At 42.3% G+C, this 17,418-nt stretch overlaps 1 protein-coding gene across 2 annotated transcripts in view; it reads left to right on the forward strand.

The window, feature by feature from the left end:
- Positions 1 to 1,969: 1,969 nt before the first annotated feature.
- The window catches only part of osbpl8 (oxysterol binding protein-like 8), a 100,694-nt gene continuing 85,245 nt past the window's right edge, over positions 1,970 to 17,418 (forward strand). For both annotated transcript variants that reach the window (XM_034131357.1, XM_034131358.1), the window contains exon 1: positions 1,970 to 2,271. The gene's annotated coding sequence lies outside the window, so the exon portion shown is untranslated. The remainder of the gene's footprint in view (positions 2,272 to 17,418) is intronic.

Here is a 17,418-nt window from a genome sequence, read left to right on the forward strand (position 1 = left end):
GACGACTCTGTTGTTGCGTCAAGCCGCCATGTTTATACATCACAGACAGGAAGTTGAGTGCTTGGCCTTCAAAATAAAGTCAGGAATGGAGCGTTGGTACAAAATGGAAAAAGTACTACTACTAACAATCATATCATATAATAATAATAATATTAACAATAATTATTAAATATAATAATATGCCTAACAGGAAGAATAACAGCGAGTTAATAAATAGCGTAAAATATTAAAATATATTTATAAAACGGACAAGTCAAATCAAGCAATCTGATTGGTTCTTAGCCGTGATATAATGAGCGTATATCACGGGTAGAATTGTAGTTACTTGTCACAACAAGTCAGTATCCCTCCGCGTCTGAGAAAAGCTACAACCGTTACAACTGTTACATTATGTCCGTTACGAAACTAATTAACTAACAAAGCTTAAGATGGAAACATGTGAGGGATAATGTGCAGCAAGGACTTATTGACCGTTGTTAAGGATGCTCACATCTGCAGAAAGAAGTCCAGTCGATTTAACTGTATACCACCACGCCCCTTAATTGTGATATAATGACCATATACCACGCCCCTTAACTGTGATATAATGACCATATACCACACCCCTTAACTGTGATATAATGACCATATACCACGCCCCTTAACTGTGATATAATGACCATATACCACGGCCTGTCGTGAACTATTGCTTAAATATATCTTTACGATTTATTTTTAACGAATAAGCATTCTCGTATTTTCTCCTTTTTATACTTTAGCTAAGGACACTACATATAGCATTTAAGTGTTGTTTGTCATGCTGTTCTTGACATCTTGACAATCTTCCCGTTATTTTATTATTATATGTTTGATATTTGATTTCAATGTAACTTTCATCCTGATAAAAACAAACATGAACAAAATCAATAACAGAAAATACAGATATTAAAATCAAGGTGTTCACATTGTTTTACTGTAGTAAAAGATACATGAATAGAGTAAAGACATGATCAGACTTGTCTTGTCTTGGCAAAAGTGGTCTGTAGACAGAAAAGGGTATTTAAAGGGGGCACACACATAGAAACAGCGATACAAATATATTTAGTTTAGTGAAATACATGTATGAACACTGCAACCTGTAAAGTTTGGGAAATGTGTGTAACATCAATACAAAGAAATTAACTAATAAACAAACAAATAAATAAATAATAATATTAAATAATAATTACATTTCATTTAATTATTTTTATTTATTTATTTTTCCATCCATCCATCCATCCATCTTCTCCCGCTTATCCGTGGTCGGGTCGCAGAGGTAGAAGTTCCAACAGAGAGCCCCAAACGTTCCTTTCCCTGGCCACATCAACCAGCTCTGACTGGGGGATCCCAAGGCGCTCCCAGGCCAGCGAAGAGATGTAATCCCTCCACCTGGTCCTAGGTCTAACCCTCGGTCTCTTCCCAGCTGGACGTGCCTGGAACACCTCCCTAAGGAGGCGCCCAGCTGGCATCCTTACTAGGTGCCCGAACCACCTCAACTGGCTCCTTTCGACGCGAAGGAGGAGCGGTTCAACCCCGAGTCCCTCCCTGATGACTGAACTTCTCACCTTATCCCCAAGGGAGACGCCAGCCACCCTGCGGAGAAAACCCATCTCGGTCGCTTGTATCCGCGATCTCGTTCTTTCGGTCATGACCCATCCTTCATGACCATAGGTGAGGGTAATGGCCCGGTAGACAGAGAGCTTTGCCTTCTGGCTCAGCTCTCTTTTCGTCAAAGTGTCTTTAAGCACTACATCAATATTACGTTTTATTATTATTATTATTATTATTATTATTATTATTATTATTATTATTATTATTAGTTGTATTCAAACAATTAAAGATGAAAAACGTGAAAAATATGTACTTGTTTTTGTGTGATGCTTTTATGTTGAAAGGTCTAACAGGAAGTACAGTGCATTCCGGTTGCCTTGACATCACTCCAGTCAAACCAAACCCATGTCAGAACCAGGCAGGCGGGCTAACAAGTTGACTGTATATCTGTGGTCAACAGCTGGTAGAAAGAATATATTGTACTCTGAAGTTAACGTTAACTGTCTAAACTTTCATTTTGTCGCCGTTTGGCTGAAGACGAAGCTATTCTACCACCAACTGAAAGCAGTAAATATCTAACGTTAGTAATAAACATTAACTAGCTTACAGTTCGCAGACAGACGAACCTCCTGGATATTTACAACCGCTTTATCTTCCGAGAGACACTCGAAAAACCTACCGGGACACCACAACGAAGCAAAGGTAAGACAAAAATACAATATAAACGCAACACTGCCTTTCCACCACCTGTTAATGTTGATTAAAGGCAGTTAGCCTAATTGCTAATTTGCCAGTTGGCAGAAAACCCTAGGAAGTGCGCTGGATGTTGATGCAAATTCTACGTAGTGGCCAAACCGCGGTACTACAACTCAAGTGACGTCACTGGGCCTACAAATACTGTTTTCCCCATTGACTTACATTGAGGAAAGAGACGTATGTAAATCAATAATATAACATTTTATGGGCTAATTAAACTACCCAACACGAACACGTTGATAGCCCTTATTTGAATCATTCGGGTCTAAAATGCGCTTAAAGTTGAATCCAGAGTTATTTTCTCTCTCCATTCATTTGACACATGGGAGATAGGAGGCTGGGCTTAAGGGAAAGCTCAACTGCGCATGCTCAGTGGGCCCACATACGGGTACTTTTGCTCTTCATGCGCCACATAACTCATCGAAATGAATGGGGTTCTCTTTATACATCCATGGTAGACAGCGGTGACTCTGCAGTCGGGCATTGCGTACTATTATGTAATAAACCAGGTTGTTAAATGTTAGGTGAAGCAGTTGCTCCATCTCCATACGGTTCACATGCATCTCAGTGTGAACATATTTAGGAATAATCTTCATTTAGTTACAAGTGTGTGATGTTAGCTTCCCGTGTAATCAGGATGCGATGTGTTATGCAGCAGAAAATTGCTTAATAATTTCCTGCAGCCTCACTGTATCTAGGAGATGTGTGGTAGAAATAGTGCATCTTTTTGGCTGTGGTGTGTGATATTACCTCAGTGATGCAAATGTTGCTGCTTTTCTTATCCCAACTCCCCAGCTGTTTCCCCCAGCTGCACCAACCTCAAACATCCACAGATTCAAAGGTTTTAATGTCATATGCAGAGTAGCTTCAGTGTAGTAATGGCAATGGAAATATGAAAGGTCCCATGTCATGCTTTTCTGGTTATTACCCGTCCCCTTGTGTGTTATGTAGCTTTTTCTGCATGTAAACGGTCTGCAGAGTCACAAACCCTCAAAGTACACCCTGTAGCGAGTAAAACTCTAACACAGAAAATACCTGTCTCTGCTGCCCCAGAACGCCTCGTTGGACATTTATCTTTTTCCATTGTTTACTTCTTGGGTATAGTGACGTATTTGGGTATAGTGACGTAACGTAACGTAACGGCTCCGCAGATTGGTCCAAATGGACCAATCCGCGGAGCCGTTACGTTACGCCCGCGGAGCCGTTACGTTTGGACCAATCCGTGGACTTCCTCACACACACACGGCGGGACGTTGCGAGGCTCACTGCTGCGAGGAGCGGGACAGTGTGAGCTGGCTCACTGGTGTGGGGTCCGCGAGACACCGAGACACCACGGAACTCTGCCTGAGCACACACACAAACAAACTCCCAGCCAGGCTGCGGGTGTGTGTGTGTTTGGGGCTGGGTTTTGCTGTGTCTCGCTGTGTCTCGCTGTGTCTTGCTGTGTCTCGCTGTCTCGCAGACGGCCACTGGGCTCACAGGGAGGGGGGGGCAGGAGCTCCAACAAGCCGTTTAGGACAGAGAGTGAATACACATACTATACAGAGATGCTGTATGAGAGAAACCAATGAGATTTTGGAAAATTGCACAATATAAATCTATTTTAGTAGACCTCAACAATGGAAATATGATCAGTAGAAATGGCCATGACATGGGACCTTTAAGTCCCAGGCTCCTTCAGCAATGCAACATAAATATATATAAGATATAAGAAGAAAACTGAAATAAAATAGTGCAAGAGAATGTTGCAAAGACCAATGTACAGGTAAATGTCTAAGAAGTAAACTATATACATATAAAATAATAAGATGAGCTAAAAACAGAATCTAAGATTAAATAGTACAGGAATAAAATACTCCTTATTGTAGTTACAAATAAATATGTGGAATTCAACCAGATGGATGCTGAAGGTTATGAAGGCTTGATATATATATATATATATATATATATATATATATATATATATATATATATATATATATATATATATGATGTTGTTGCAGTGTTGTATGTCCGCTGCCTCCTCTGCCCTGGTATCTGTTTACACTTTCACCTGCCAGAAGAAACAGGACACTGGCTGGCAGTAAGAACTGTTCCTTATTCAGACAATCAATGCATCCGGCGGCACATCCTGGTTTGTTTTCAGATATCTGATATCAGCGTCTAAAGTTGTTTACTAACCCTTTTACGGAGCCAACATCTCTGGTCTTTAGACGCTTACTTGTGACAATAGAAAGATGAAGCAAACTGACCTTAGGTTTTATGAGTGAGTCTATTCTGGGTAACTGTCCCAATTTAGGTCCTGCCACTCACTTCTTTATTTCCATGTTTTCCATCCTCTGCTTATTTGCATGCTAATGAAGGGTTATCCCAGACTTCCATGCCAACATTTTGCTGAGATAAAGGCTCGCAATCCAGGGTCACAGGAGCTCATTTGTCAGCCAAATGAAGTTTCCATTCTGCCCTTCACGAACCACAGCTCGTGGAAGACGCACGTGGTTTTAATTTGAATGCAGAAGTATTTTACTTTTGCCTTTTATCTGTACCTTGCCGTGGTGACGCGATACATTTCCCTGCTGTTGGACGAAAAACGGCTTTCTGATTCTGAGACTATGCTCTGGGAATATATTAGTATTGACATGCAAAGAAAAATAACAGGAGATCATCTTGAGTTGTTTGGAAGTCTTCTAAATATCTTTAATGATGCACAACAACACACATGAACTAAAAAGTGATTGAGCAATAGCTTCTCAATTTATCAGTTAACATTTTTGCAAAAAATACAATTTATTGGTATCTGGTTGAAAGTCTTTTTTGGGAACTAATGCCATGGAAAATGTGCTTTAGTGGAACATTTACCATGAGATACACCATCATGTTAATGAACTGATTAATTATGCCAAGTGCTGGGACAGAGGACTGACTTGTTGCAAGGAGAGAGGCCGTTTCTTTGGACACGAGACATGTAACACTGCCTTGTTGTCACCGCAAAGTGTTTTGAGCGGTTTGATTAATCTTTCCTGCAATACATTAAGTAAACAAGGTAGAGCTCATGGATGGAGTCTTGTGTCAACAGGAGGTTTCATTTGCGTTGTATTGTTTTCTAGAAGGGAATAGACAAAAGAAGGTTAGCCTTGTGATGTAACATCATAAGAAACATCACACAAACCCCTTCCTGTACTGTCAATTACATTCAAATAGCTTTATTAGCATGACCATAGTGACATGTATTGTGAAAGCTTTGTACAATTGTGACATCTAATCATCAATATGAGATCTCACTCACACGCACGCACGCACAGAGACAGAATGACACACACACACACACACACACACACACACTGATGAGAGACGACCTTGAACATAAATAAAGTCTCTTAGGATTAAACATTTTTAACAAATGCAAGAACAACAACATGTTATCTTTACATGGAAAACAATATACTTTTTGAACATGAACTAGAAAAAGTCATTAAAACAACACATAACAATTGAAAAAGTCAAGGTGAGTTTTTGATTATTGCCCTTGACTGAGCAAATATTCAAATGCGAGTTAGACACCACAGCAGCCTTGTCTCTCTGTGCCTCCAGACTGTCTCACTCTTAGAAGCCATAACAAACGCTGTGTTGCTCAGAAAGTGAATTTAAAGCCAAGGCCAGAGCCTAATCTTCCAGCTGGGACACTCAGGCCACTGGCTGTGGGATGGCTGATTAGATGCATTTGCTCTGACGAATGCCAGATGTCCTCCAAGTGAGATAGTTGCCTCTCCTTTCTTGGATTTATCCAACAGCAGCACACGCATCACGGTACATTCTGTCCCTTTTTTCTTTAGTTCAACAGTCTTTATCACCATCCGAAGCTTACCTAACAGCTCTTTTTATTACAATGCAAGCGTTTCATTGTTTCAGCCTTCATTATTTCAAGAGGTTTAACTACCCTAGGGCATCAAACAAGACTGTACAAACACACCTTCAGTAGGTCTGCCTGGTGAAGTAAGGGTTTAATGGAGAGAGTGGTTGCTAGTGGCAGCTTTACAACCGGTCCACTGCTGAGGAGGATTTGTTGCTTGTTAAAGGGCCTCAAAAAATCAACTAGAAGTGGCTTTAGATGCAATACTGGCTTCGAAACATCTGTAATATAGAATAAAAGTATCATCTCTTTAGTTTTCTATGTCTCACTGACTCAAACTGCTCACAAATTAAATCATGTCTCATGTGAATCTTTCTTTATCAAGTGATTCATGGACGAAACCTTAAAGTGGACCTATCATGCTATATTTGAATAATATAGTGTAGGACCATACCTATATAAGGCATATTATATCATTGAAGTGTTCAAATCTGGATCAGTTTTTATCAGATCCGTTGCAGCCCCTTTTTTAGAGATTTGGGTATAGAGGAAAATAGAGAGGGTTGTGTTTTCTGACACCTGGTGAGTTCCCTGGAACACCGGGGACACATATTCATGTATACAAGACGTACACAAGTGCATTTTGCATGATAGAATTTTGAATTGAGCCGTCCCTTTATAGATACTATCTCTTTACGTAGTAGTTAGGGATGCTCCGATCGCCAATTTTGGGGCCGATCGCCGATCGCCGGAATCAGTATCTGCCGATACCGATCGCCGATCCGATCGAGTGGGCGGGGCCTAAATGGAAGATTTAAACATCACTTTAAATCTTCCATTTAAAGTGATGTTTAAAACTCAGTTAATGGGGCTCATTCACTGGAGCTTCCACAAACAACAATCAACTTAATTATTACATTCAAATTATGTATATTATTCAAGTTTACATTCACTTTGGATAATAACACGGGAGAAATGAGCAAGCGCTCTCTTTTCCTCTCTCTCCCTCTCTCTCTCCCTCTCTCTCTCCCCCTCTCTCTCCCCCGCTCTCCCTCTCCTGACAGCCCGTCAGTATCGTCTCATGCAGCTCGCTGATCCAGTAATGTGTGAGGCCGACAGTGAAGAATAAACATATTTATAACTAGTTTAGCTTGTTCCAGAGGTAGATAAAATAGCTAAGTGTGTTAGGTCTAACTCTTGTGTGTTTCGCTCCGCTCACCGGTCCGTCACAGCGGGTGGAGCTGCAGGATTTCTGCTTCACACACACGTTGCATATCGCTATTTTACTGTCTTTTTCGGACACCTTAAAATAATGCCAGATCGGTGAAGCCATTTTGGCGAGCTTGTTTTGCCGCGCACAGAGAAAAGTGTCATGTATTTTACGTCATGCGATCGGCTCTCGCGATCGGCATGTTTAGAGAGCACCGATCGATCGGTAGAGAGTGAGTATCGGCAGATCTCGATCGGTGACCGATCGATCGGAGCATCCCTAGTATTAGTGATGGGAATTCCGGCTCTTTCGGCCCCTAAACGGCTCTTCATTTCACCACAGTTTACATTACATTACATTACATGTCATTTGTTAGACGCTTTTATCCAAAGCGACTTACATACATTCAGTACTGTGGACAATCCCCACAGGAACAATTTGGGGTGAAGTGTCTTGCCTAGGGACACAACGACATGCTGACTGCAGTGGGACTCAAACTTGTTACCCCCTGATTCAAAGTCCAGCACACCACCCACTGAGCCACAGCCTCCCCCCTTTACCACGGAGCCTCAGTTTCACCGCTGCGAGGCTCCGGCGCTCGCAGTTCACGCGCGTGCTCCACTAGCACCCCCCGTCAAAGTTCGCCGGCAGTACACTTTCCGTCACAGGAACACGCTTTGCTGGCGGCGAAAAGAATCCCACCAGACTCCTTTGCCCCTCCCACAGAGGGATGTCCTTGTCCTTTTTCCTTTTCATCATTTCAAGCGATAAAACTCTCGATCTTCTCTTGAATTATTAATTTTTTTGGACGCCCTCGGCTCGAGTTCAGGGCTTTCCGAGCTGAATAAGGGCGACAAATGACGGCAAGACGCCCTCCTGGCGGAAACACTGACTTTTTTACAGTTGTGTGGTAGCATGTGTCCTTCAAACTGGAAAACATGAAGATGACTTTAAGATGGCCTACTTACTCTTCTGTGTATGCATGCATGATCATTCAGGCAGTACAGTCTGCAGGTAACCACAAAGTCATGTTTGGAACAGAGTTACATAACGCAGGAATTTCACAGGCAGACTTCATTTTCTTCTCATACTTTCCAGCTAAATGATGAGTCATGACATCAACATCTGTCCATGCCAGATCGCCAACAGATGTGCTTTATAGAAGTCTACTTATTTGTAATTACAGTTGGTTGCAAAAATGTGGTGGTAAATCAGGCCAGTGTGTGTTTCAAACCTTCCCAAAAGAGTGCACTCACTGCCACATTTTCACAACAAACAACAAATTGACCGTCTTCTTTTTCTTCTTGTGCTTTTGGTGAGCAAGCAAGGTAGAGGTGATATTTGCATTTGGTGGTACAGGGTGGTACAAAACAGTGAAGGCCTGCATTTTCCTCTGTGATTAATAAACAATCTGTTAAGTTTAAAGAGAGGTTTCACCATCTTCATTCACGTTTTTAAAGTTGAAAGATCTGAACACCAAAATAATCTGATCCTTTGCACCTTGGTTTGTGAGACTTGAGTCATCTTTAAAGATATGAATTGGAGGAATTTTGCTAACCAGTTGCTGGAGACACTTCCAGTCTCAACAAAACACCACAAGCTCCTGAGCTGACTCATTAAATCTCTTTGGTACTGCGGGTGGAGCCTTCGAACACACCTCGCATTGAATCACAGCTGAATCACATAATATCTCAAAGAAGAGACAGAAAGAACACCCGGAATCAACATTTGCAAGTGACTGACTGAGTACTAATGTTTTTACATGAGGCAAAGTGTTGGAACAACTACAATCCACTTCTAAAAGGATCAGAGAAATATGTAATTTGAGACAATGGAAACAAAGGCCTTGGGAATATGCCATTTCTCTCGCTGTAGTTCTCTACTAATATCCCTTGGGCAAGGTTTTTTGTTCTTGTTGTGGTGGCATTAAATATGTTCCTGCCGTAACAAAGGCAATATGAATATACACGTATTAACTAAAAGAAAACGTGTCTGACTCTGAAAGGGATGTTTGATTAGAAATACAGGAGCAAGTATTTCAGTGACTGAACACGTTTCAGATTCTTGATGCTTTAGATGCATTTCCAGTGTCCATTGTCTCTATTTAAAGAAAATGCAACTTGTATTCACTTAAAACCATCCTGAGAGCTCAGTGTATTTCATGTTTCAATATGAAAAGTATTTGTTTTTCACTGGCTAACAATTAGTAACCACATAAGTCGTGATTATAAACCATTTCCCCCCCAAAATGTGTTATCAGCTCCTGCTTCAAACTGTTTGAAGATGGTGGCGGCACCTGCTCTTTAAATGCATTTCCTGTTCCCATGTAAAAACAATTGTCATGTTGACACCAAACACACATATCCACACTTCTAAAACAACAAACAGATCTTTCTCTGTGGCGGTGTAATACTTATACGGTATATCCTTTTGAAACAAGCGAGGGCACCTGTTCTGCTCTCACCTCGTGACAGAGTCGTTGCGTCTTCGGCCAATCAGCAGCTGCGTCTGCCAGCTTTGTTCTACTTTGACCGTGACAAACAACTTTAATGCCACACAGACACAATAGACAACATGTGGCCGCTGCTGTAGTTGAATGTAATCTCATTTGCTTAAAGGATGATGGCAGTCAGCATGGCGAATATTGGACGATAACGATGTTTGGCAGATCCCTACTTCGCCCTCTGTTCAGCAGTCCTTGTTGTTTAGCTAGAGAGATACAAGTGTTGTACATGCGCTGCTTTCTCTTGACCCAATTTACTCATTCAGATTCCTGTGCACAGCTGCATCTCTTTGAGGAATGCATGGCTTTTCATGAGCTTGTTGTAAACAGAGGGATGGTGGTGATGCTTTGTTTTGCTGAGCTCAGTGTACAGTGTCAGCAACAATACAGTTACATTTGATCTTGACCTGAAAGTTTGCTGACTTGTGGTCAACAAAACTGAACAGCTTTTCTGTTGGCTGCAAGACACGACCTAAGAGGAAACGGAGCGTGACGGGGACACAATCTTGAGTTGCATTATTCATAATATTCACCAAGAAATTGCATTTGGGGTGTCACATCTCTGAACTCATCTCTGAGCTTTCTAAATCACGTTTTAGCAGACAGATGATTTGTGCTGATGAATGACTATATGGCATTTAGTGTCTCTCCTATCTCAAATCCCCAGTGTCACAGTGCCAGGGTTAGCGAGACCTTAAAGAAAGAAGTTAATCAAATCTTTATCCTGCCTCCTTTCTGATTGTCCTTGAAAGACTTTTTCCTCAATCTCTTGGCTAAAAAAAGATTATTTTGAGATGAGGTGTTGTCATAAGATTTACTTTAACATCCTGCTGTTCTTATCAATATTTTAGCATTGTCTCAAAACTCCTTCCGCCTCTTTTATCTCTGTTTAGATAAGTTATCTCTGTGGACCCATCTCTCCACCTTGTAATCAGAATCAGAATCAGAAACGGGTTTATTGCCAGGTAGGTTCACACATACGAGGAATTGGACTTGATGTCGTGGTGCATACATAAAATATAAAACAAAGAATCTCAATATAAAACAAAAAATCTTTAAGGACACTGTAATAAAATATAGTTAAATAGCAATAAATTATAGAATATAAACTATGAAATATGAAATAAGAATATGTGCAGTAAGCAGTATTTGAACATTGTGTGCATTAATGTAATGCATATAGAGTCTATGTTGTGTCAGTGGGGGGGCCGGGCCTTGTTTAAGAGGCCGGTAGCGGAGGGGAAGAAACTGTTCAGGTAGCGAGAGGTTTTGGTCCTGATGGAGCGCAGCCTCCTGCCAGAGGGGAGGGGGGTGAACAGTTTGTGTCCAGGGTGGCAGGGGTCGGCCACTATCTTCCCTGCCCGCCTCAGGGTCCTGGAGGCGTGCAGGTCGTGGAGGGATGGCAGATTGCAGCCGATCACCTTCTCTGCAGAGCGGATGACACGCTGCAGCCTGCCCTTATCCTTGGCTGTGGCTGCAGCGTACCAGATGGTGATGGAGGAGGTGAGGATGGACTCCATGATGGAGGTGTATTTGCGTTCTTCCTAAAGTCCACAACCATCTCCACTGTCTTGAGAGCTCCAGGTGGTTGTCCCTACACCAGGTCACCAGATGGTCCAGCTCCCACCTGTAGGCAGACTCGTCCCCACCAGAGATGAGTCCGATGAGCGTGGTGTCGTCTGCGAACTTCAGGAGCTTGACAGCCAGGATGATGGTGTTGAAAGCAGAGCTGAAGTCCACAAACAGGATCCTGGCGTAGGTTCCTGCTGTGTCCAGGTGCTGGAGGAGGAAGTGAAGGGCCATGTTGACAGCGTGGTCCACAGACCTGTTGGCTCGGTCCAGGAGGGGGTCTGTGATGGATTTTATGTGGGACAGGACAAGGCGCTCAAAGGACTTCATAACCACAGAGGTCAGGGCGACGGGTCTGTAGTCATTTAATCCTGTGGTCTTTGTTTTCTTGGGAACCGGGATGATGGTGGAGGTTTTTGAAGCATGCTGGGACGTGGCAACAGTGAGGTGTTGAAGATGTCAGTAAACACAGGAGACAGCTGATCAGCACAGAGCTTCAGGGTGGAGGAGTAGACATTGTCAGGGCCAGCCGTTTTTCTGCTATTGAGTTTTCTAAAAAGTCTGTTTACATCCCTTTCATTGATTGAGAGAGAATTTGATGTGTCGGGGGAGGTCAGTGGTGGGAGAGTGGGACACTGAAGGGGAGGGGGATGTGGAGGTGTGAGACTGAAGCTGTTGGGTGGTGTCATGGGGGATGGTGTCAGGACTGAACTCTTTAGCTGGCTACACACCAACCCGATTTTGGGAGTCTGAGGCCGTCAGAGGCAGTCGGGCATTCGCGGCGCCCTACTGAGGTTGGTGTGTCCCGCACCGTTGTCTCTTTACGGCACCTTTTCACACATGTTGAATCGGCCGCGGGAGGTCAGAGAAAGTCGGCCCAAGCAATCACTCTGATTGGCTGTTCACACTACCGCTGCCTGCTGGTAAGGACAGTTATTGCCACTCGTTGACTGAAGTATTTGCGGTGTGTTCGTAGGCGGGCGGCGTAGCGGGCGGCGTAGGCGACGTAGGCGACGCAGCCGACGCAGGCGACGAAGCTGACGTAAAAGTCGGGATGCCTTCGGTACGCATTCTTTGGTCTCAGGTGGGTGTGTAGCGGCCTTTTGTCTTAAAATCTACAGTAGAACTGATTCAGGCTGCCTTTACACGGGAACGTTTGCGTTTATGCACAGTATGCGTTTTCAAAAAAGTCTTCTGTTCACACGCATTCGTTTCATTTAACGTGTCTGTTCACACGAGACCGCTGGAAACGCTGTAGTACATATGCCGGGACTGTAAGTGGCGCTGTACTTCCACACGAGACCGCTCGAAAGCGCTGGACACACTGTAGTACATATGCCGGGCCTGTAACTGGTGCTGTAACTTCCGCCACAAAATACACCAAAAGCAGCGAAGAAGACCCCGGAGCATGGTTGCCATGGTTGCCCTTCTGTTTATGCCCCGCGGTGGATTTAGCAACATGTAGTAGTTCATGTAATTCTCCATGTCCACTTGTTGCTGATGGTTGTGGTAGAGGAGCTGTAGATTTTGCACTAACATCTGTAGCATGGTCAGTAGCAGTAGCACTAGCAGTAGCTACTGACAGTAGCTACTGACCATGATACAGCAGTGAGCAGCAGAGGTGGGGAGAGGCGGGGCTATGGCTTCATCTATCGGGAAATGATCGTATAGAGGCGATTACACGGAGCCATTTGACCCCCCAGAGCGTTTCGTTTGCAAATCTATCCACCTTGGAACCCGTTATCGTTTGTGGGGTCCGTTTCTATCGTTTTGTTACGGCCTCGTGTAAATGAAAGGGCTATACGCAAGATAAACTATGCAGATACAACCCGTTTCGTTCTCGTGTAAAGGCAGCCTCAGATCGTTTGCAAGGCGTCGGTCGTTCATTCAGGTTGTGCAGGCTTTATTCTCTTGGCTGATAATTGCTGTTATTTGAGGGAAAAAAACACCTCTTTCTTCAACAAAGATGTTCTTTTTTAAATGTCTTTGGTGATGTTTACACGAGAACGCAAACGGTTGTATCCGCTACTTTTCTCTTTCGTGTAGCCCGTTCGTTCACACGAGGCCGTAACTAGGGATGCTCCGATCGCCAATTTTGGGGCCGATCGCCGGAATCAGTATCGGCCGATACCGATCGCCGATCCGATCGATTGGGTGGGGCCTATGGGGATCTTCCATTTAAAGTGATGTTTGAAGCTCAGTTAATGGGGCTCATTCACTGGCGCTTCCACAAACAACAACCAACATAATTATTACATTCAAATGAAGTACATTATTCAAGTTTACATTAACGGGAGAAATGAGCGGAGGGGGTCTTCTTCGCTGCTTTTGGTGTATTTTGTGGCGGAAGTACAGCGCCACTTACAGGCCCGGCATATGTACTACAGCGTCTCCAGCGGTCTCGTGCGAAAGTACAGCGCCACTTACAGGCCCGGCATATGTACTACAGCGTCTCCAGCGCTTTCAAGCGGTCTCGTGTGAACGGAAAACTTTTTTGATATCGTATTCGGTTCGTTTGCGTTTCGTTTGCGTTTACGTGTAAATGGGGTCTTAGACTGTGCTCTGTCCTTCATCTCACAGAACTTGCTGTAAGTCCGTGTCACACTTTCTGAAAACACTGACTCCACATTACATGCCTCGGTCACCGTCTTCAGTCTCATTAATCCCACTGAAGATGACTTTTCATTGCAGTGCTGTAATCCCCTCACATGGTCACTACTCGTGCACATCCAGAAAGGTCAGACAAGGTCCTAGTCTCTCTTTCGGACCTCATTTGCTGGCAACATTTTGTAAGATTTAGGAAAGAGCCAAGGGAGATATTTAAGGGGGAAGTAGACGCTATGCAGAGGAGAGATTTTATCTAAAGCTTTTACCAGACGAGCTGTTGCCAAAAAGATACAAAAGGTAGATGTATTGAGGAGGTTAAATAAGGGAAAGACTGGAAGCATAATACTGGTGCCTCATTGTGTGGCCATTTAGAATAGGTGTTTCAAAAAACAGACTGTACATGCAGGTAGTTTTGATAAAAGAAATGTTGTGTTTTTGAGAAACCACTAACATAATACTTTTTCGCTTTATCAAGAAAATATTTATGGACATCATACATTGATATACACACCAAACATTGACATCAGGGGTAGACAGGTAAACATACACAGTAAACAACATAAATAAAAAAGTATAAATGAAGGAAAATACTGATAAAACAAACCTAAAGGTAACACTTTAAGTACAAATATTTATAAAATACTCATTTGGTTTTGATTGCTTTCTTATTTTTGATAGCGGTGCCATATTGTTGTTATTCTAAGCTGCAAAATGTAGTTTTGCGACAGTCCGTTTCTTGTGAATGTGAAATGTTCCCAAAAATAAAATAAGTTTTACAAAAAAAACAATATTTGTATCAAATCCATCACCATTAAAGTTTGTAAAAATGTACTCGTCCTGAATTTCCTCGTCCGGAGTACAAACAGTCATAGAATAAATGAAATATATTGTATGTAACATTTCAAATGAAACCTCTTTGACTTTATGATTGAGATAAAATGTGTTTCCAATTGTTTTATATCGACTTCACATCAAGCAGGAAATGCTTTTTGTTGAAAGCTTTCTCCTGCGCTCACACAGAAGGAGCCCTCACTGCTGCTCAGCCTGCAGCACATAGCCTACATTACAGAGAAAGAGGAAGAAAAATATGGTGATGTCATCTCTATGTGTCTCTCTCTTTCTCTCTCCTCCTCTCCCTCGTCCTCTCTCAGAGGCTCGGTTGTGAATTTAATGTTTTCTGCCACCCGAGCTGCACGAGGTAGGTCATTCATTCCCCTCCCTCTTGCACATGTGCATGCTGCCTCTGTGTGGGGAAATGCTCCTGAACTTGACCTGGATGAATATAGTCTGTTTATGTTGCTGTGGGTTTTATAATATCACTCTTGGCGCTTCTTTTGGGTGTAAATGTGTGCGCTCGGCTGGGTTAACAGATGCTAATTCACGAGGTCACATATTGAGTCGATACTGAGAATGTGTCCGGAGGTGTCAGACTGCAGAGAGCTGTTGAAATCCCAGCCTGAGACGAGGAGTTAAATCATAAAGCTGCTGACAGCATCCGTCGTGTTTGGATTAGGATTGCGATTCATCCTCCAGCTCAGGCTGTTTTTCTTTTTTTTTTTGTCCACCATGAACTCCTTTTTCTCAAAGGTCATTATCGGGTCACAGGAATGTCGCCTGTCGCTGTGACCTTTGCACTTTTTACTCCCTTGTGATCCCTGCAAATCCTCTAAAACAAACGATCTTAAGGCTGATTGTGCTGACATCTCAGCCTCTCTCTTCTGTTACGCAAGAGGCATCATATACACACACACACACACACACACACACACACACACACACACACACACACACACACACACACACACACACAAACAGACACATATTATAACTGGGTCTCTGTGCGTCACACAAATTTCTTCACCGTGCAGCTCTGTAGTTCTGTCTGGTTTTCCTCTCGTTTCGTGCCGTACGTTAGTAAGCAGTGTTTGTCTATTATGGGATGGAACAGCCGAGTCACACAGTCTCCTTGACACCGCGGGAGTTCAGAGCTTTCATCACGCTCATCAGCACTCCCATCCACATGTCGCTCTGATTTATCAAATGAAATGTCCGTCATCATCTTTTGCATATAATCTTTTTTTAAGGTGACTGACTTGCTGCTGGTAGTCCACGTGCCAATTCCCACAGAAAATGGATATTAGTGATACTATTATATATTTTTACACAAACACAACCGAACATTCCCCAACATTAGACATATGGCAGATTACAAAATAATGCAAAAAATAAATAAAATAAAGTGTGCAGTTACTAGAAATCAGTTTAAAGTACAGACCAAGAATATAATAAGATTTGCATATTAACAAATTCAACAAAAATACAATAAAAGCAAGTCCACAAACAGAGCAGAGTACAGCTTACAATTCTCCAAATAGATTAACCATATTTCACAGTATTAGTGATATTATTAAAGAAAAAGAGATTCTGTGTCATGCTGTTTTTTTTAGAGATGTGAGGTGTAGACCCTGGCAACCTGTTTTAAAGATATATGGGGCAGTGTTTAATCTCTACTTCTGGGTCCATATCATCTCAATTCCTCAATTACCTAAATAATAATTCATTAAAAAAGCCTACTTTTGTGTTTTATCCTAGTTCATTAATTGTAAGCTTTAAGATGCGTTCAAAGGGAATTTTCCACGTTGATGCGGTGCTCGGACAAAAACAAAAAGTTCAACTTTTCTGGGTCCATATCATCTAAATTCCTCCTAAATAATAATTCATTAAAAAAAGCCTACTTTTGTGTTTTGACCTAGTTAATTAATTGTAAGCTTTTTTTCCACATTGATGACGCTCAGACAAAAACAAAAAATACTGTGGTTTTCTGTTTGAATTGTATTGAAGTGGTAAACAGGGAAAACATGAGACATTACAACCTCATGCCTTGCTTTTATCTCTCATCCAGCATGTTGGCTCCGTATATCTCACTTAACATGTAATCATTTCTCAAACGCTCAGCAGTGACAGCAGATCTCTGGCTGTCAGACAGCAGCGTCCCTACGATCAGCTTAGTCTCTGAAATGATTGCTATCCTTGCCCGCCCTTCAGCTGAGCTCCACTGCTAATCTCAAAACAATCAAAGTGAAAGTTTCCACTGCTGCACATTCAAAACAATAGCAACGAGTAATCCAAAATCCCATTATTTTCAACCTGAGCATTTCCTGTGATGTTTGTTTCTTGTTAAACAACCTGCTCTTAAACAATGCATACTTTTTTTTGGGTGCTATATGCAATATTTAACAGCCTGCCGTTAGTAATATGCAGCCCTAATTAAAAGTGCATATACTATGATTGATCAAATCCTATTTAAAGCTGCTGAAAGAAAACAATTTCAAAGGTTTATTTTTGTATTTATAT

Source organism: Trematomus bernacchii, unplaced genomic scaffold, assembly GCF_902827165.1.
Source record: "Trematomus bernacchii unplaced genomic scaffold, fTreBer1.1, whole genome shotgun sequence".
Taxonomy (NCBI): Eukaryota; Metazoa; Chordata; class Actinopteri; order Perciformes; family Nototheniidae; genus Trematomus; species Trematomus bernacchii.